Source organism: Corvus cornix, chromosome 1 (genome assembly GCF_000738735.6).
Source record: "Corvus cornix cornix isolate S_Up_H32 chromosome 1, ASM73873v5, whole genome shotgun sequence".
Lineage (NCBI taxonomy): Eukaryota > Metazoa > Chordata > Aves > Passeriformes > Corvidae > Corvus > Corvus cornix.
In genome coordinates this window covers 115,744,538-115,760,172 of record NC_046332.1, presented here as the reverse complement: position 1 = coordinate 115,760,172, position 15,635 = coordinate 115,744,538, and the positions used below count along the sequence as shown (strand labels likewise).

The 15,635-nt window shown below is 46.1% G+C and overlaps 1 protein-coding gene across 2 annotated transcripts in view; it reads left to right on the top strand.

The window, feature by feature from the left end:
• Nucleotides 1-1,509: 1,509 nt before the first annotated feature.
• The window catches only part of DYRK1A (dual specificity tyrosine phosphorylation regulated kinase 1A), a 70,177-nt gene continuing 56,051 nt past the window's right edge, over nt 1,510-15,635 (top strand). Inside the window, exon 1 of one of the 2 annotated variants that reach the window (XM_039553482.1) lies at nt 1,510-1,528. The gene's annotated coding sequence lies outside the window, so the exon portion shown is untranslated. Of the gene's footprint in view, nt 1,529-1,615; nt 2,028-15,635 lie in introns of those variants that run through there. The other variant, XM_039553481.1, reaches the window with a different exon arrangement.

The window sequence follows — 15,635 nt, the reverse complement described above, 5'->3', positions numbered from 1 at the left end:
AGACTCTACTTTTTGATCTTTGTGGGCATTCCAGAAATTTAAAAAAAAAAAATTACATTAAAAACCCCCTGTCACAGATTTAGGCTGGAAGCACCGACACGGCAATTCCGAGGGGAAAGGAGCCTTCCCCCAGCAGCTCGAGGCTCCCACACTGGGCTACTTATAGTGCATGTTTTAACTCATTTTTTTGGGGAATATATTGATTTTTTGAGGGGGATGAGGAAGACCCCTGGATGCAATTCCAAGGGGAAAAGAGCCTTTTATTCTGTGATTCCCTCAGCACCTCAAGGCTTCCACACCAAGCTACTTTTAGTGCATTTTAAAACTCATTTTGGGAGAATATATTGATTTTCAGAGGGGGATGAGAAAGACCCCTGGATGCAATTCTGAGGGGAAAGGAGCTTTGCCTCAGCAGCTTGAGGCTCTCACACCTAGCCCACTTCTGGGGGTATATATTTTTTTTTCTGAAGGAAATGAGAAAAAACCCTGGACGCAATTCCAAGGGGAAAGGAGCCTTCCCTCAGCAGCTCGAGGCTCCCACACCGGGTGACTTTTAGTACGTTTTTTAACTTGCACTTGGATAATATATTGATTTTCTGAGGGGATGAGAAAGACCCCTGGATGCAATTCTGAGGGGAAAGAAACCTTCCAGAATTCTGTGACTCCCCCAGCAGGTCGGGGCTCCCACACCGGACGACTTTTAGCACATCTTCCAACTCGTTTTTAGGGGGGATATTTTTGAGCGGGTCGAGAAAGACCCGTGGACGCAATTCCGAGAGGAGAGGAAAGCAGCCTTCTCTCACCAGATCGAGACTTCCACTCCGGGCTACTTCCAGTGCCTTTTTTTTGAACCGTTTTTCGGGAACAGCTCGGCTTCCGAGGGGGCTGTGCCGGGCCCTGTCCCTCCCCACAGGCGGCGGGCGGGAAGCCCCGGCGGGCTCGGCCTCGCGCTCCCGGCGCCCCCTGCGGGCCGGGGCCGGCACCGCCTCAGCCGCCGGGTTCCCCCTCACCGGCAATGGCGGCCGCTCCCCTTCCCCGCCCCGCCGGGGCCATCCCGGCCCGCAGCGCCGCCGACACCGTCACACGCCGGAGGGCGGGCGGGCATGGATCGGGAAGGAGGGGGAAGGAGCCGTTGCCATGGCGAGCGCGGCCCGCCCTTGCTTTCCCCACGTCAGCGCCGTCTCCCGCCCGGCCGCGGGTGATTGACAGTTGCCACGGCAACAGGCTCGCCCCGCCGCCATTTTGTCAGTTGGGTTTTTTTTTTTAAAATTCAAAAAAATATTAAAGATTAAAATAAAATAAAATAAAAATTAAAAAAACAAGAGCAAAGCGCTCCATTTCCGCCAGAATCTCGGGGCTTGGTTGTTTTTTTTTTTTTAGGTTTTTTTTTTTCCCCTTCTCCTTCTTCCGACCTCCACCGCGAAAGGAAAAGGAAAAGAAGGGACGCAAAAAAAGTGCGCTCCGAGGGTCCCGCCGGGGATGCGCGGCCGGGCTTGAGGCGGCGGCGGCAGTGCGGGAAGCGAAGCCGGTTCGTGAGGAAGAAGGGAGGGAGGGAAGGAGGAGCGGGTGGGGAGGGAGGGAGGGGGAGGAGGTAGCGGCTGGCAGGCGGGGGAGGGAGGGAGGGAGCGAGGAGTTCCCGGGGGCTCGGTACGGCGCTGCGCTTCCCCCCATCCCCTCCTCCTCCTCCTTCTCCTCCTCCTCCTCCTCCCGCTCCCCCCGCCGCTGTCCCCGCGCTCCCGGCCGGGGCTCAGGCCGCCGATCGCAGCCGAGCCGAGCCGAGGCCGAGCCGCCGCCGGGCGCTGCGCAGGTTTGGACCGCGCGCCATTTTGTGAGGGCAGCGAACACCCAGAGCCCGGCCGGGGACCCGCCGGGCCGCCCGGGCTCCCCTTCCCACCGCGGGCAGACCCGCGGCCCGAGGGAGGAGGAGGCGCCGCCGCCGCCGAGGCCCCCGGGGAAGAGCGGGAGGACGCGCCCGTCGCTCGCCCCGCGGAGGGAGAGGCCTCGCCCCGGGAGAAGCCGCCGCACGGGTGAGTGAGACGCTGCACCGCGGGACGAGCCGGGGCCGCCTCGCCCGGGCCCGCGGCGGAGGGGCCGCAGCGCTTCGCTGCCATCTTAGAGCGGGAGCGGCGGCAGGGCCGGGATCCATCCCCGCCCGCCCCTCCGCAGCCCGCGGCCTTTTTCCCCTTGGAGCGCGGCTGTGGCTTCCCGGGCCTTGGGAGAGGCGATGGAGGAAGGGAGCTCGCCCGGAGCTTCTCGGTGTTATGCGCAACGCCCTGCGGTGGGCGGGTGCGAGGGCTCGGGCCGGGCTGGCGGCGAGGAGGGCGGCAGGACTTGGAGCATCACCTGTTGTAGGGGAGGATTGGGATGCCCCGGCACCTGTGAGGGGCCGGTGGGGCGGGTGGGGAAGGTGGAGGGAGATGGGGAAGGAGTTACCTGAGCGAGGTGCCTGTCATCCCTTCGGTGGGGGTGGGGAGGAGGAGGGAGCAGCGTTGGGAATAGGCACAGGGACACGCAGGGACACACAGGCACAGGGACAGACAGGGACACACAGACACTCCCCAGGGAGGTGGTGGAGGCACCGTCCCTGGAGGTCTTTAAGGAAAGGCTGGACGTGGCTCTCGGTGCCATGGTCTGGTTGACAAGGTGGCCGTAGGTCGGACTCAATGATCTCGGAGGTCTTTTCCATCATTAATGATTCCCTGATTCCATATTTTAATAGCTAGCCGCAGCCTTTTAGGGATTCAGCTTTGTGTTGCGGGAGGAACTGGAGCCCTCCTCGGATACACGGGGTGCTCCTCTGGAGTGGCCAGAGTTCCCTCCCGCCGCCGCGGGATCACAAAACGCATTTAAAAGTCCTGGAATTCGAAATTTAGAAATTGGCGTGTTTTTGAATTTCAGTCGGCTTTGAAGTTTTGGGTTTAGCCCGTCCAAAGACCACGTAGGGGTTCTTTGATCATGTATCTAGATTGCTGCTGTTTCTTAGTTCTCCTATTACTCCACAGCCATCGGGGGAAGTAAACATTTATTGTTATTTAAAATCAACAAAGACAGAGTAACCGACTCCCAACTAAATCGACAAGCGTGTTTTTGACAACCATCCTGGTTGAATCCGAATGAGAGTGTGCTGTTAACTTTTGCCAGGAGGTGCTTGCAGTCACACTGAGGTGGATGGAGTTTCAGGGGGGCCTGGATTTGTACAAGTTAACAACTTTTTTTATTATCTTCTTGGTATTTCCTTACCTTTTCCTTAAGAAAGATGTGTGAAGTTGAAGAACACATAGATGATATCTGGTGATAAATTAGCAAACATTTAGTTTCTGGTGGTGTTTAATCCCCTGCTTGTAACCAAGCAGAATTTAACTTCCCTCCTTGGAATAGTCTGTAGCCCTGAAAAGTTTGGGTAAACTTGTTTCTCTCTTTCTCCACGCCTCCCTCCCCCCAACCTCTGTAGGTTGGGTATTTTTGGAAAATTAATTATACTTTATAGAATTAGAATAATAACACTGAAAATAACTCTGAGCTAGTATTTGTTAACTATTATCTATATATATTTGGTGTGTGTATATATAGATACTTTTGTAGGCTACGCTTCATGTTTTTGGCTTACATGAATTATTTAGAACTAGACTGTTTTTATTTGCAGTCTGAAGTAGAATATGTGTGTGAAGTGTTAAATTTACATTTTCTGCTGTGAATTAAAAATTCTGTCCAAGTTTATGAAGCTTATTGAGTTTAATTCATGGGTTTGGAATATTCCTTGGGTAAGGCAAGTATATCTTGTTCAAAATGGAAGAGCGAGCAGGGTTTTCTTAAGCCAGGAAGGCAATAGGTCAATAGTTTGACATTGTTTCCAGGCTCACAGGTAGGGAAGCCAGTTGGTTACAGGAGCAGCAAGTGTTACAGTTCCTGGATCAATACTTAGGTGGATTTAGGACTTGGCATTGGCATCCCCTCCCCCACGCTGGACAGTGACAAGGATAATTTTACCTAATAGCAGCCAAGAGTTCTCTGTTTCAGTGCCGATTTATGGGCAGGATTCTCTAGCTTGTGTGAAATAACGAGGGACTGACGGGGAATTTACCCATTTTGGAAGTCTGTGGGGTTGTGCAGACTGGGAATTAGCACACGATGGCCATCAGTGACTTGTGCAAACTGGTTGATAGTTTAAACAAAGTAGCAGAACACCACTGGTGTCCAGGAAAAACTGTGCCTTGTCGGAGCTTTTCAAGTGACATTTAATTAGGACAGACTTCCTTACGTGTACCACATCTTAAAGTCATGCTTGAAACTGGACCACCTGCTCAGATGGTATGTGAAAAGAAAAAACACGCAAAAACCAGAGCCTTTATTTGCCATGCAGGCATTTCACAGCTTCATCTGAGCTCAGATGGGTGCTGATTTGAAGACTAAAACCTACTGGTACCAAAAAAAGCACTTTTTCTTGCTGTAATTAGATTATCTTTTGGGCATTCCTGTTAAAACCTCTTCATGTCAGGTGTTCTGAACCCTGGCTGAGGGACTGCAGGTTGAAAGTTATGGTGACAACTTGTGTTGTTGAGTGAGAACTGCAGCCTGGTATCTGTTTAGCCTTTCTGTGGTAATTTTGAATGCCATTTGGAGAGCTTTTCCCCACACTGAAGTACAAAACTTTCTGATACCTTTGTTTTATGGGAGCACGGGAGACTTGTATAACTTCTGAAATCCTTTTGTAAATAGATCTGTTGTTGTAGAATAGGATTATTTACAGAGAACTGCTGCTTTTGTCTTTATGACTGAGTACAGTACATTATTTGTTGAGTTTACAGTTTCATCTCTTCTTTACTAAGAGGCTGGTAGTTACAAAAAAAATTATGTAATAACTTTCTTGCTACTCAGACTTGAAGAAGTCTGATGTTTATGCAGTGAGAGTTCTTTTTTGCTCTAAGACTATTTGAAATAATACCAAAAACCTCTCTGAGTAAACTGCTTTTCTTGTGAGCTTCCGAGGGGAGAAAGAAGTAATCAAGAGAAGGGGGATGCTCTTCCTTTCCTTCCTCACCTCCATGGGTCCTTCAAGAGGAGGCTTATGGGAACTGTAGTCTTGGGATGGCTTAAAAACACTAGAGAAACTTTGGAAAATTAGGAATTGTTACTTCCACAAAGACATGTTCCATATGTGGGGTTATCCAGTGCTGGCTCTTCAAGGTGACACAATGTACCAGTAGAATTGCAGTGATTATCCGTGGTTTTATCCGTCTTTTCCTCTTTTGGGGAAGGAAAATAAAATTTTGCATTTGATTCTCATTTATCCAAGCATGACTGGAAAAATAACTGGACTGCTTTTGCTGGTACTAATGGATTTAATTCCTTCAGAACAGGCGTCTGGTTTGTCCTAACCCTTAGTTATGGCTCAGTTTGAAAGATACTGGCTTTATCATCTCCTTATTTATTCCAAAGTGTCCTGTCCTTACGATTTTCAGGGAGAATCCCCACTGAAGGGCCAGGGAAATGTGGGAGACAGTTCCCAGTCAGCTCTGCTTGCATCCATACAGTGGGAAAACTGGTGCTGGTTCAGTTCCCCTGTGTGAAGACAAAATCAGTTAAATCCCAGCTCTGAATTTTGCAAAAGAGGGAAATGGTTCTGTAACTGAAATACCGCGAGCTGACACCTATTTGTAAACATTCTCCATGCAAAGTTTCCAGGGTCTGGTTAGCACCAAATACCTGAAAGTGAAACTGAGTAAATGAAAGTAAAATTAACTCTATTAAGTGTCAGTTTTGTTCCAGCCGTGAGAGACCAAGCTTTCAATTGATGTGTTACATGTGTTACATAAAGTTCCAAAGCCTCCAAGTATTCTTCCCCCCCCCCCCTTTTCTTTTCCCCCAGAGGCAAATAAAAATAGACTGTGTTGTGAGTCAGTTAAAGGAATAGTTAATAATACATTAATACCTCTTTGTGTTGAAAAGTTTCCTCTTTCTTTTTAGTAACTGTTTGGATGGTGAAATAAGAGAGGGATGGAAATGTACAAATTGATTTCTGATGGCAGAGTCGTTCCTTCAAAATACAATGGGAAAAAATTGAGAGTGAATTTTCTTGAGTTACTGGAAAAAAATCAAGTCAGTAGGATGACTACTTGACTAAATCATAGCTAAATAATTTTAATGTTTAAATTGAACTTGCCAGTGAAACTTTTAAATCCTAGTGTCCCAAAAACCTGTTCACTGGTTTTGTGGTTTCCTGCCTTCAAACACATTTCAGTCCAAATCCCCTTTCCCTGTATGTGTTCAGCTCGTAATTTGTGCTTCTGTGAACTCCATAAATTGTTAATAACTCATTAACTTTGGGCCTGTTGGAACATCCAGCATGTGCTTTATAGAGTTTTGTGCCCCTGATATCAGTTTGAGTTAAAACTCGAGGAAGGGGTTAAAAGAGGAGAGAAATATTGTCAGGGAAGGGAATGTGTTGCTACTTCCTCAGTTCTGTATTTTCCTGGTCACTGTGAGTTCCCTCACACTGATCTCTGCTCTGTCTGGTTGTAGCTACAGCTTTTTCTCTACTTCCAGCTATATAACCACATATATTCTTGTTTTTAAATGCAGTTTTATCAGAACTTATACATTAAATACATAGAAAGGGGGTGTGTGTGGTCACAGACAAATCAACTTCCATACACTCTTTCAAAATCTGATTGATACTGGAAGCTCAGTAACTTTCCAGGATCATGTCTGATTCTGGCTTCTTTACTGTTATTCTTTCCAACTTGTGGATAATTAGGCATTAATTTAATGCTGTGCCAGAGTTAGTGTTTGAAATACATTGATTTCTTTGTTACTGTTACAAGATCTCGGTAGTTTTCATTTCTATAGAAGTTACTCATAAATACTACAAACATTGGGTCAGTGTTGTGGAATAACAGCTTAATGCCCATTTTTTACCATGATCAGATGTTCGTAAGCTTAGAATTCCGTGCTCTTGTACTTGGATTGACTTTCCTGTCAATGTCAGAGTGTGCATTCAGAAACTGAGATTGTTATGGCAGGCCCTGGGCAGGAAAAGGAGCTTTCCTGCAAGTGCTGGATGTGTGTGTGATTGCACCTATGGATCTCTGTCTTCCCAATAAAATCAGATTTTTCATGGAATCACAGAATGGTTTGGGCTGGAAGGGACCTGAAAGCCCATCCACTGCCACCCCTGCCATGGGCAGGGACACCTTCCACTGTCCCAGGCTGCTCCAAGCCCCAATGTCCAGCCTGGCCTTGGGCACTGCCAGGGATCCAGGGGCAGCCCCAGCTGCTCTGGGCACCCTGTGCCAGGGCCTGCCCACCCTGCCAGGGAACAATTCCTGCCCAATCTCCCATCCAGCCCTGCCCTCTGGCACTGGGAAGCCATTCCCTGGCTCCTGGCCCTCCATGCCTTGGGAATTGTCTCTCTCCAGCTTTCCTGCAGCTCCTTCAGGCCCTGCAAGGCCACACTGAGCTCAGCCCAAAGCTTCTCCTCTCCAGGCTGAACAATGCCAGCTCTCGCAGCCTTTCCTCCCAGCAGAGCTGCTCCATCCCTCTGCTCATCCTGGTGCCTCCTCTGGCGTCTCTCCAGCAGCTCCACGTCCTCCCTGTGCTGGTGCCAGGGCTGGGGCAGCTCTGCAGGTGGGCTCTCACCTGAGCACAGGGGCAGAATCCCAATCCCTTCCCTGCTGCCCAGGCTGTGGGATCAGCCCAGGGCATGGGGGGTTCTGGGCTAAGAACACACACTGAGCTTCTCACCAACCAACATCCCCAGTCCTCCTTTCCACGGCTGCTCTCCACCCATTCCCCTCCCAGCACGGTTTGTGCTTGGGATTCCCCATCCCAGGTGCAGGACCTTGGCTCTTGGCCTTGCTGAACTCCATGAGGTTCTCACAGCCCCACCTCTCCAGCCTGTCCAGGTCCCTCCCTCTGGATGCCATCCCTCCTCTCCAGGGTGTGTCTACTCCGCACAGCTCCGTGTCTTGTCACTTGCTGAGGGTGTCTTTGGTCCTCTTGTCCCTGTCACTGGCAGGGTTTTTAAACTTTTGCTGAAGTCAAGCTCTAACCAAAGGCTACAGACTTTCCCAGCTCTTTGCCCCAAAATGAGAGGCAGCAGTAGGTGCAATGCTGGGGTAGCAGTAACTACCCTGCAACTACCCAGTTACTCCAGCTTCACTTGGAATGACTCTTGTAGCTCCTCAAACTTTCTGTGGTGGTTTATTATTTTTAATAAGCTTAGTATATATTTATTAATTATAAAGTTTAATTATAAACTTAATTATAGTGCTTAATTTTGAAGTGAATTGATGTCTTTTGTGAACTATCTCTACTAGAGACAGCATCGCAAATGAGTCCGTTGGAGTCTGAGTGAAGACTGTAAAATACTGTGTTATACAGGTGAAGTTTTTATACAATTAAGAATTGCTTGGGTTTGTGTTGTATTAATCAGAGACCTTTCTTGGGATTTGATTTCCGTTTTGGTTTGTATTTGCAGCACAGAGTAAGTATTCTTTCTGTGTCAGATTTCCTGATGTGGAGATCCCTGTCCATTCCTCACATGCTCCTCTACGGCATTTTGGTGCAGCTTTGAGGAAATCCGTGTGTTTGTGGTTTGGGTTTTCTTCTGGTAAATAAAAAGGTTGTGAGTTATGGTAATTATTGTAATTTGATAGTCTGCTGTACAAAAACTTAATGATAGAAGGTCTAAAACCTCATGATCTGGAGGTGTGAATGGAAATTGTCTCTCTGGTGCGGTCCTTCAGGAGGGTTGATCTTTTGTCCTAGTAGGGTTGGTCTGGGGATGTTCTCAGCTGAGTGTTTTCCACAGCACATGGCCACGATTGCAGTGCAGTGTCCACGTGAGCCTTACAGTCTTTGACCCATCACAACATTCATTTATGTATCTCTGTGGAGTTAAATTAGCCAGAGTCATGTTCACAGCATTGGACATTTTAAAACTTTATGAGCTCGGTGTTGAAACCCTGAGAAATCCAGTAGCACAGGTGGAGACAGATGGAGCACAGGCTCTGCACTGCCTTCCTTGGTGCTCGTTGACAACTCTGACTGCTTTGGGTCTCATTCTGGAGTCAACAGGTCTTTGCTTCATGTGATGGGCACCAGAAACTTAATGGAATGCTTTTCTCCTGTGAGCAACTGTTAGAATTGGACACAGATTTCCAGGAGTGGGTTTGAAGGTTCTACTCAGTGCCCATTTACTTGATTACTGCCACACAGTAAACCAAAAACCAAGCTTTTGCTAGAATATTTCCATTTAATTTATTGCAGAAGCCAATAAAGCAAGGAAAACCAGTTGGCCAAGCTGTGGTGTTATCAAGTTCTCTCTTCTGAAACCTGGTTTAAAAACCCCACTTTTTTCTCTTCCTGTTATGCAAAGAAAGAGTTGTGTAACTATTGTATAATGGTTGTATTACACCTGCATAAAGCAAGTATTTAATTCTAGTTTTCTGCTGGATGTTCTTAATCAGCACCCAGTTATTTCAAGAAATGAGAAAACAAGTTCTGCTTACAGTTCACAAGGTTCCAGTGTTGCATCTTGGAATCACCCCCTCCTGCAAAACTTACAAAAATGCCACTTCAATTGTACGGATTTATTTTAAAATCTGTTTCAGTTTAGCTGCTGTTATAATGAAGTGAAATCTAAAAGATGGAGTGCCACAGGCCCACTGAGCCCTGTGTTTTGTGTGTGGAGGAAGGAATGTCCATGTGTGACAAAGTGACATTTTTCCGAGGTCTCCTGACGTGCTGCCAGCGCGCGCACGTGGTGCTTTGGTTTGGAAACACGGGAGGTGAGCAGTGACCTCTGAGCAGGCTGGGTCCTCATCTGTGTGGGGACAGGCTGGCAGGGGCAGGGTGTGGGGCTGTGATTCCACAGCACAAAACTGAACCTCTGTCAGCTCTAAATGTTTATTGAAACAAATTTAAAAGAAGGACCACATTGGAGTCGTTCATGTCATTAAGTCTCCTCTTGGTACAGAGAAGTTCATGGTAGGCTTACATTCTGAGGCACAGAAGGTTTTGGGTCTTGGGGTGGTTCTTTTGGGTTATTTTTCCTTTCTTTTATTCCCCCCTTTTTGTCCAATGTAATAACTTCTAGCTCTTATTTTTTTATTTTTTTTAAATCAGGAGCATGTTCTGATTGAGATCAGTAAATAATTTTTTGTGTGTGTGACAAAGATTTCCTCAGCTTACATTTGCTGTCCTTTAATGTGTATTTCCAAAGTCTGCTAAGAGGGGGGACTTAACTGACCTTCTTTATGTCATTCCTCATTTTTAAAATATTTATCACTCTCTTTTTTTCTACCTCAGAAGTATAATCCTAGGCCTGCGGAGTATAACCCAGTATTTTGTAATAGTGTTGGCCTCACTCCTTTGTTAAGATTTTGGGTCTTGTAGTTCCTACCTAATTTTGTTGAAATGTGAGAATATGTGATTATTTCCATACAAGAGTCTGAATATGGGATGAAGAATTTAATGTTCAGACTTCCATATTTGAAAAAAAGGTCCCTTGATATTTTCTGATAGTTTTCTTTAACTGCTTTGCTGTTATTTTCTTCCTCTGGACCGCTGTTACTTTAAAAAACAAATCTTAATTTGCATCTTTGCATGATTTTTGTTTGCATAAAACAAAAGAATCTGAGGGCTGTGGTTTGAGGTGAGGCTGAAGATACATTTTTAGCAATCACCCAGTGGGCCCAGAATGCAATTTCTAAGTTTCATGTTAGTCATTATGTGTGTTCTGAAACCTCTGAAGCCCCTACTTGACAGTGCCAAATACATAAACTTCCTTGATGTATTTGAGAAAACCGGTATGGATTATATTTTGTAGGTTGGAAGCATGGTCTTCCTTCCAACATTTCAGTCGTCTCTGTGGAGTTACACTTGACTTTATTAATTTATTTCCATAAAAAATCCCAAACTAAGTCAAGCACTCAAGAACCAACAAAAATGGGAGAATATCTCTTGCTTTTGTTGGTCTGAACCATCTTTTATCCTGTAGTAAATATATAAATTTAATTTTTTTTAGGTTAGTAATTGCTCGCTGTCCAGACCCCCACTTGGTTTTAGGTGTGGGACTTTTCTCATACTGCATTTTAGTATCTGAATCAAGTAAAATCTAATGGATTTTTCTAGCATCCCTTGGAAGAGTAAAGTTTTTCAGTGATTGGAATCTAACATACAGAAAACCCCCATCCACCCAAACTTTCTGTATCCTATTGACAGCCTGACCTAAGGCACTGAGCTCCTGTTCTTTAGGGTGAGGAGAAGGGATTCAGGGATTTTTGGCATTTTGTAGAGCTTCATGTGCTTTCCCTGCAGACAGCATGAGATAAAGAACTCCCTGAGCTGCTCTCCAGCAAGGGAGTGAAAGCCAAAAGGTGAAGTGAGTGTCCAAAGTCACCCGGTGAGTGTCCAAAGTCACCCGGTGAGTGCCTAAAGTCACTGGGTGACAGCCCAAAGTCAGCGGGTGACGCAGCGGGCGGAGCTGAGCTGAAGGGTTTCCGTGTCTGATGCTTTAATAGCAGGATGCTCTTTGCATTTGCAGTTTCATTTGCCTGGAGTTTGTATTCCGAGCGCTTTGTAACTTGGAGAAGCAGCCTCTTAAGGTTGGAGAGTGACTCAGCACATCCACATAGAGGTCTGCTCAAGGAACTTAGGATTTGGTTGGAAATTTGGGGGAATTAGACTTTGAACTCGTTTTTCCCAAACAGAGTTTGTATTAAAAAATTGCTGATTTTTATTTTGCAGTCTCTTTTCCCATTTGATCTGCATACCTCAATTTTGGGAAAAGTGACGGGATATTTCAGTAAATAGTATCATTTTGGGGATAGTGATATTGACTGGACAGCTTGTTTTCTGTGTGCTCTCCTCCTGGTGCACATGAGAAGCATCTGTGCAATGAATAAACATGAATGGCAGTGGAAATGACATTTATACAACTTTTTTCATAAGGAAGGAGGCATTTATGGGATTTGCCCACTTTCTGTGATTGAAATATGGAATCATGGAATGGTTTGGATTGGAAGGGACTTTAAAGATTGTGTCATTCCAACCCCCTGCCATGGCAGGGACACCTTCCCCTATCCCAGGTTGTTCCATGCCCCATCCAACCTGGCCTTGGACACATCAGGGATGAGACAGCCACAGCTCCATGTTGTCAGTCCAGAATCTCCAACCTTTCTGGCAGGGCTGAGTTCTGAGCCTTAGGGAGTGACCAGTTTGGGGAACAAAGGATTACCTGGGCCAGTGTCCACAGGGTGTGTGACCCATCCACCCTTCTCTGTGCTTGAGTTTGCTTGGATTTTAGAGGGAAAATTAGTTAAATGTCTTAAATAAAACTCTTTTACAATAATAACATGTTCTAGTTTCAGCTGACCAAACTTGTGACAGAGCCCTGAGACACTGCTGTAGTGCAGGCAGTGGAGGGAAGCAAAGTGACTGGAGCTGGGAAATAGAGATTGGAACTGCTGGTCTTCTGCTGCTACACCCTCTTAAATTTGGGGGAAATTTGAGAAGACTTCATTATCTCTTTTTCACCCAGATCAGTTCAGTCTTCTAGAATGAGATAAGGCCATAGGCTGGTACATCATTCCAGTGCTGAGAGGCTGCTGAAGGGCAGCCCAGCAAGAACAGGATATTCAGAGAAAAACACAAGGATCATTGGTATTCTGCCCCTTTTTCCTTCCACCCACCCAGATCTATCCATGTTTTCCTGGGGCTGGTGAAAATGACCTTGCTCTCCCCAAATCTGTACCTATGCCTGACTTCAAATAATTGATACAAAAGAAGCATATAGATGAAAAGAAAGAACTGGTTTTGTATTTCATCTACTAGTGTGGGGCATGGGAACTTGATGGTGTTCTGCATGTGTTGCAAGTGTTGGCAAACCAATGGGAAGTTCCTGCACAGGGTGTAGATCATGGAAGCACTTGGAAGGAAATTGTTGGAAGAGTTGTTCCGAGGCAGAGTGCAACCAGGAGTTCTTTGAAGGCAGTGACCCCTTGAGCAGCTCCCCTTCCCTCCCTTCGGGCTGCCTGTTCCCACCTGCTTTGTGTTGGCACAGCTGTTTGTAAGCCCAACCAGTGAATCAGGCTTGCAGAGTGAGTTGGCTGAAATACATAATTTTATATTTTTACCAGTGGGGTGTGTGCGGGGGCGGGGAATCGGGTTACGCTGCAGCAGCTCGGGTCCCAGAGCCGGCACACGGGCTCATGGAATGGGCTGTGTGGGTGGACAGGAGCAGAGGCAGGGCTTGGTTAACTGGTCCTGACACCACTGTCACTTAATGGGAAACATCATTCCCAGGAATTCTTACCCCCCCCTCCTGTAGTAAATCATCCTTCTGTCAGTCTCTCTCCCCTCCTCGCTCTGCCTCTCTGACTTTCTGCTGTCTCAAACTTCTGAGCTCTCCGCTCGGCATTCCCACTCGGATGCTGCCCTGTGTGTGCGCTCCCAGCACGAGCTACCACAGCTGTAACTTGGGAATGAGTTCTGGCTCCAGCTCTCCTCCTCGCTCCTGATGCTTCTCTTCTTGCTCTCTTTTCCCTTGTGCTTGTCATCGAGTTCTTCCTCTCCTTTTAAAAAATTTTCTAACTTCTGCTTGTGCCCTTTTTCTCCCAGGTCACTTCCAGCACCTCTCTTACTGTCACTTGCTCAGTTGCTTGTTCTTTCTCCTTTTTCTTCCCTAGTAGGAAAACCCCATTTTAAACACTAAAACCTCTTAAGAACCCTCAAGTTTTTCATTTCCTGTGCATTCCCCCCCCAACATTACCACAGACTAATGCAACATACAGGTTTCTTCTCCGTCTGATTCACTTTTGAATTTTCACTTCAATTCTGTGTTGCCTTAAGACAGCACAAAATATGTGCTGTTCCCTTTTGGACAAACTGAAAGATGAACTGAAGTTCCCAAAGTTAACTTCTAATAAAAGGTATTTTCACTGTCTGTATGAGCTGTGAGCAGAACCTACTGATACCGGATGCTGAACTGTGGAGTGAAGATGCTTCGTTTTGTTCTTCCTGCTCTACAAAGGAGACATTAAAAAATGTTTCTATCCCACACAACCACCAGCTGGGCCAGTTACATTAAAAACCAACCCAAACTCTTTTGGAAATTCCATGCTTGCTTGTCCTCTTAAATAAGTGACCGGTTTCACATCTGTGTATTCAGATACCCAATATTTTAGCCCAAATTATTTCAATATTGTTGATAATTATTTACCTGTTAGTTGGGAAAGTAGACAGAAGTGCTCATGCTTTAATATCCGAATCCATCCATTTAATATCCATCCATATTTTAACAATCCAAAGTGACTTCAAATAAAAATGTGGAAGATTAGGCAATACACTTATTCTTTATAGCAGGGAAAAAGCAACAAATCTTCTCTGCTCATCCCCTTTGCTTCTCTGAGTCTTTGGGTGGGCTGAGGGCAGGAGCTCTGGAAAATACCCAGCAAGACCTGTTTTCTCCATGCCAGATGGGATTGGCAACATCTTTGGAATTCTTACATGATAACAAACATAAGTGAGAGTGTGGATTACGATGGTTGTCTGTGGAGATGTTCAGTGGTTCCCTCTTAGTAAATAAAAGTCCTACTCATAAATGCTGTATCTCTGGTGACTTGCAGCTTGTCTCATTATTTTCTTTCTTAATCCCTTTGAGTCTTTTCCCAGTGAACTCTGTCCATCCTTGTTGGTTTCTGTGTGGCTTTTTCATGGCTAAAGACTTTCGTCTTGTGCTGAACAACATGGCACTGCTCAGCTGAGGTTCCTTAGGCACAGAATTCTGTAGCTGCTTTGGTGTTTGGTGCTTGTCTTTCCCCCTCCCATCCCCTTCTTTGGCATACCATTGCACTTTTCCTAAAGCCAAATTTCTCTTTTCCCGAAGTTGCTTTGGGTTCACTGAGCAAAAAAGGGCAAGTTCTAGGCCTTGGCTGCTGGATCAGAGAATCACAGAATCATTTGGAAAATGGTTGGGGAAGCCCTCCAGTATCACAGAGTCCAACCTGTGCCCGATGCCCACCTTGTCACCCAGCCCAGAGCACTGAGTGCCACGTCCAGGCCTTCCTTGGACACCTCCAGGGATGGGCACTCCAGACCTCCCTGGGCAGCCCATGGAATGTGTCAGAGCACACTTAGGACCCTCTTGTTGAGCTATTTCACAACATGGGAACAGGAGCAGAACTATATCAAAAGTTCCTTTTTTACAGCAGTCTTTCCTAAAAAGCACAGCGTATCATTCCATGGAATACATCAGTTCAGTATCATTAGTACAAAAGTAAAGAAAAAACCTACTGGAAAAGTGGCTTTGTTTTGGAGTCTTTCCATCCATCCCAAGCTATTCTTGGGAGTGTGAACTTCAGTGGGATACTAAAGTTTTTCTTGCCTTTTTATTTCCTGGATACCTTGGACGTGGGGATCCTGAGTACCCTTTGGAGGGCCATAAGGTCAGCATTTAAAAGCCTTTTTTTTTTTTTTTTAATTTGTCCTCATTTCCTTCCTGCAACCTGCCTTATTAAAACCATTTTAGGAATTTTTATCAGGGAAAAAAATGCTACAGGAAACCAAACTTCTCTGGTAAGGCCCTTATCAACTTCTGATGCTGGCAAAGATACTGTTATTTAATAAAAATTGTA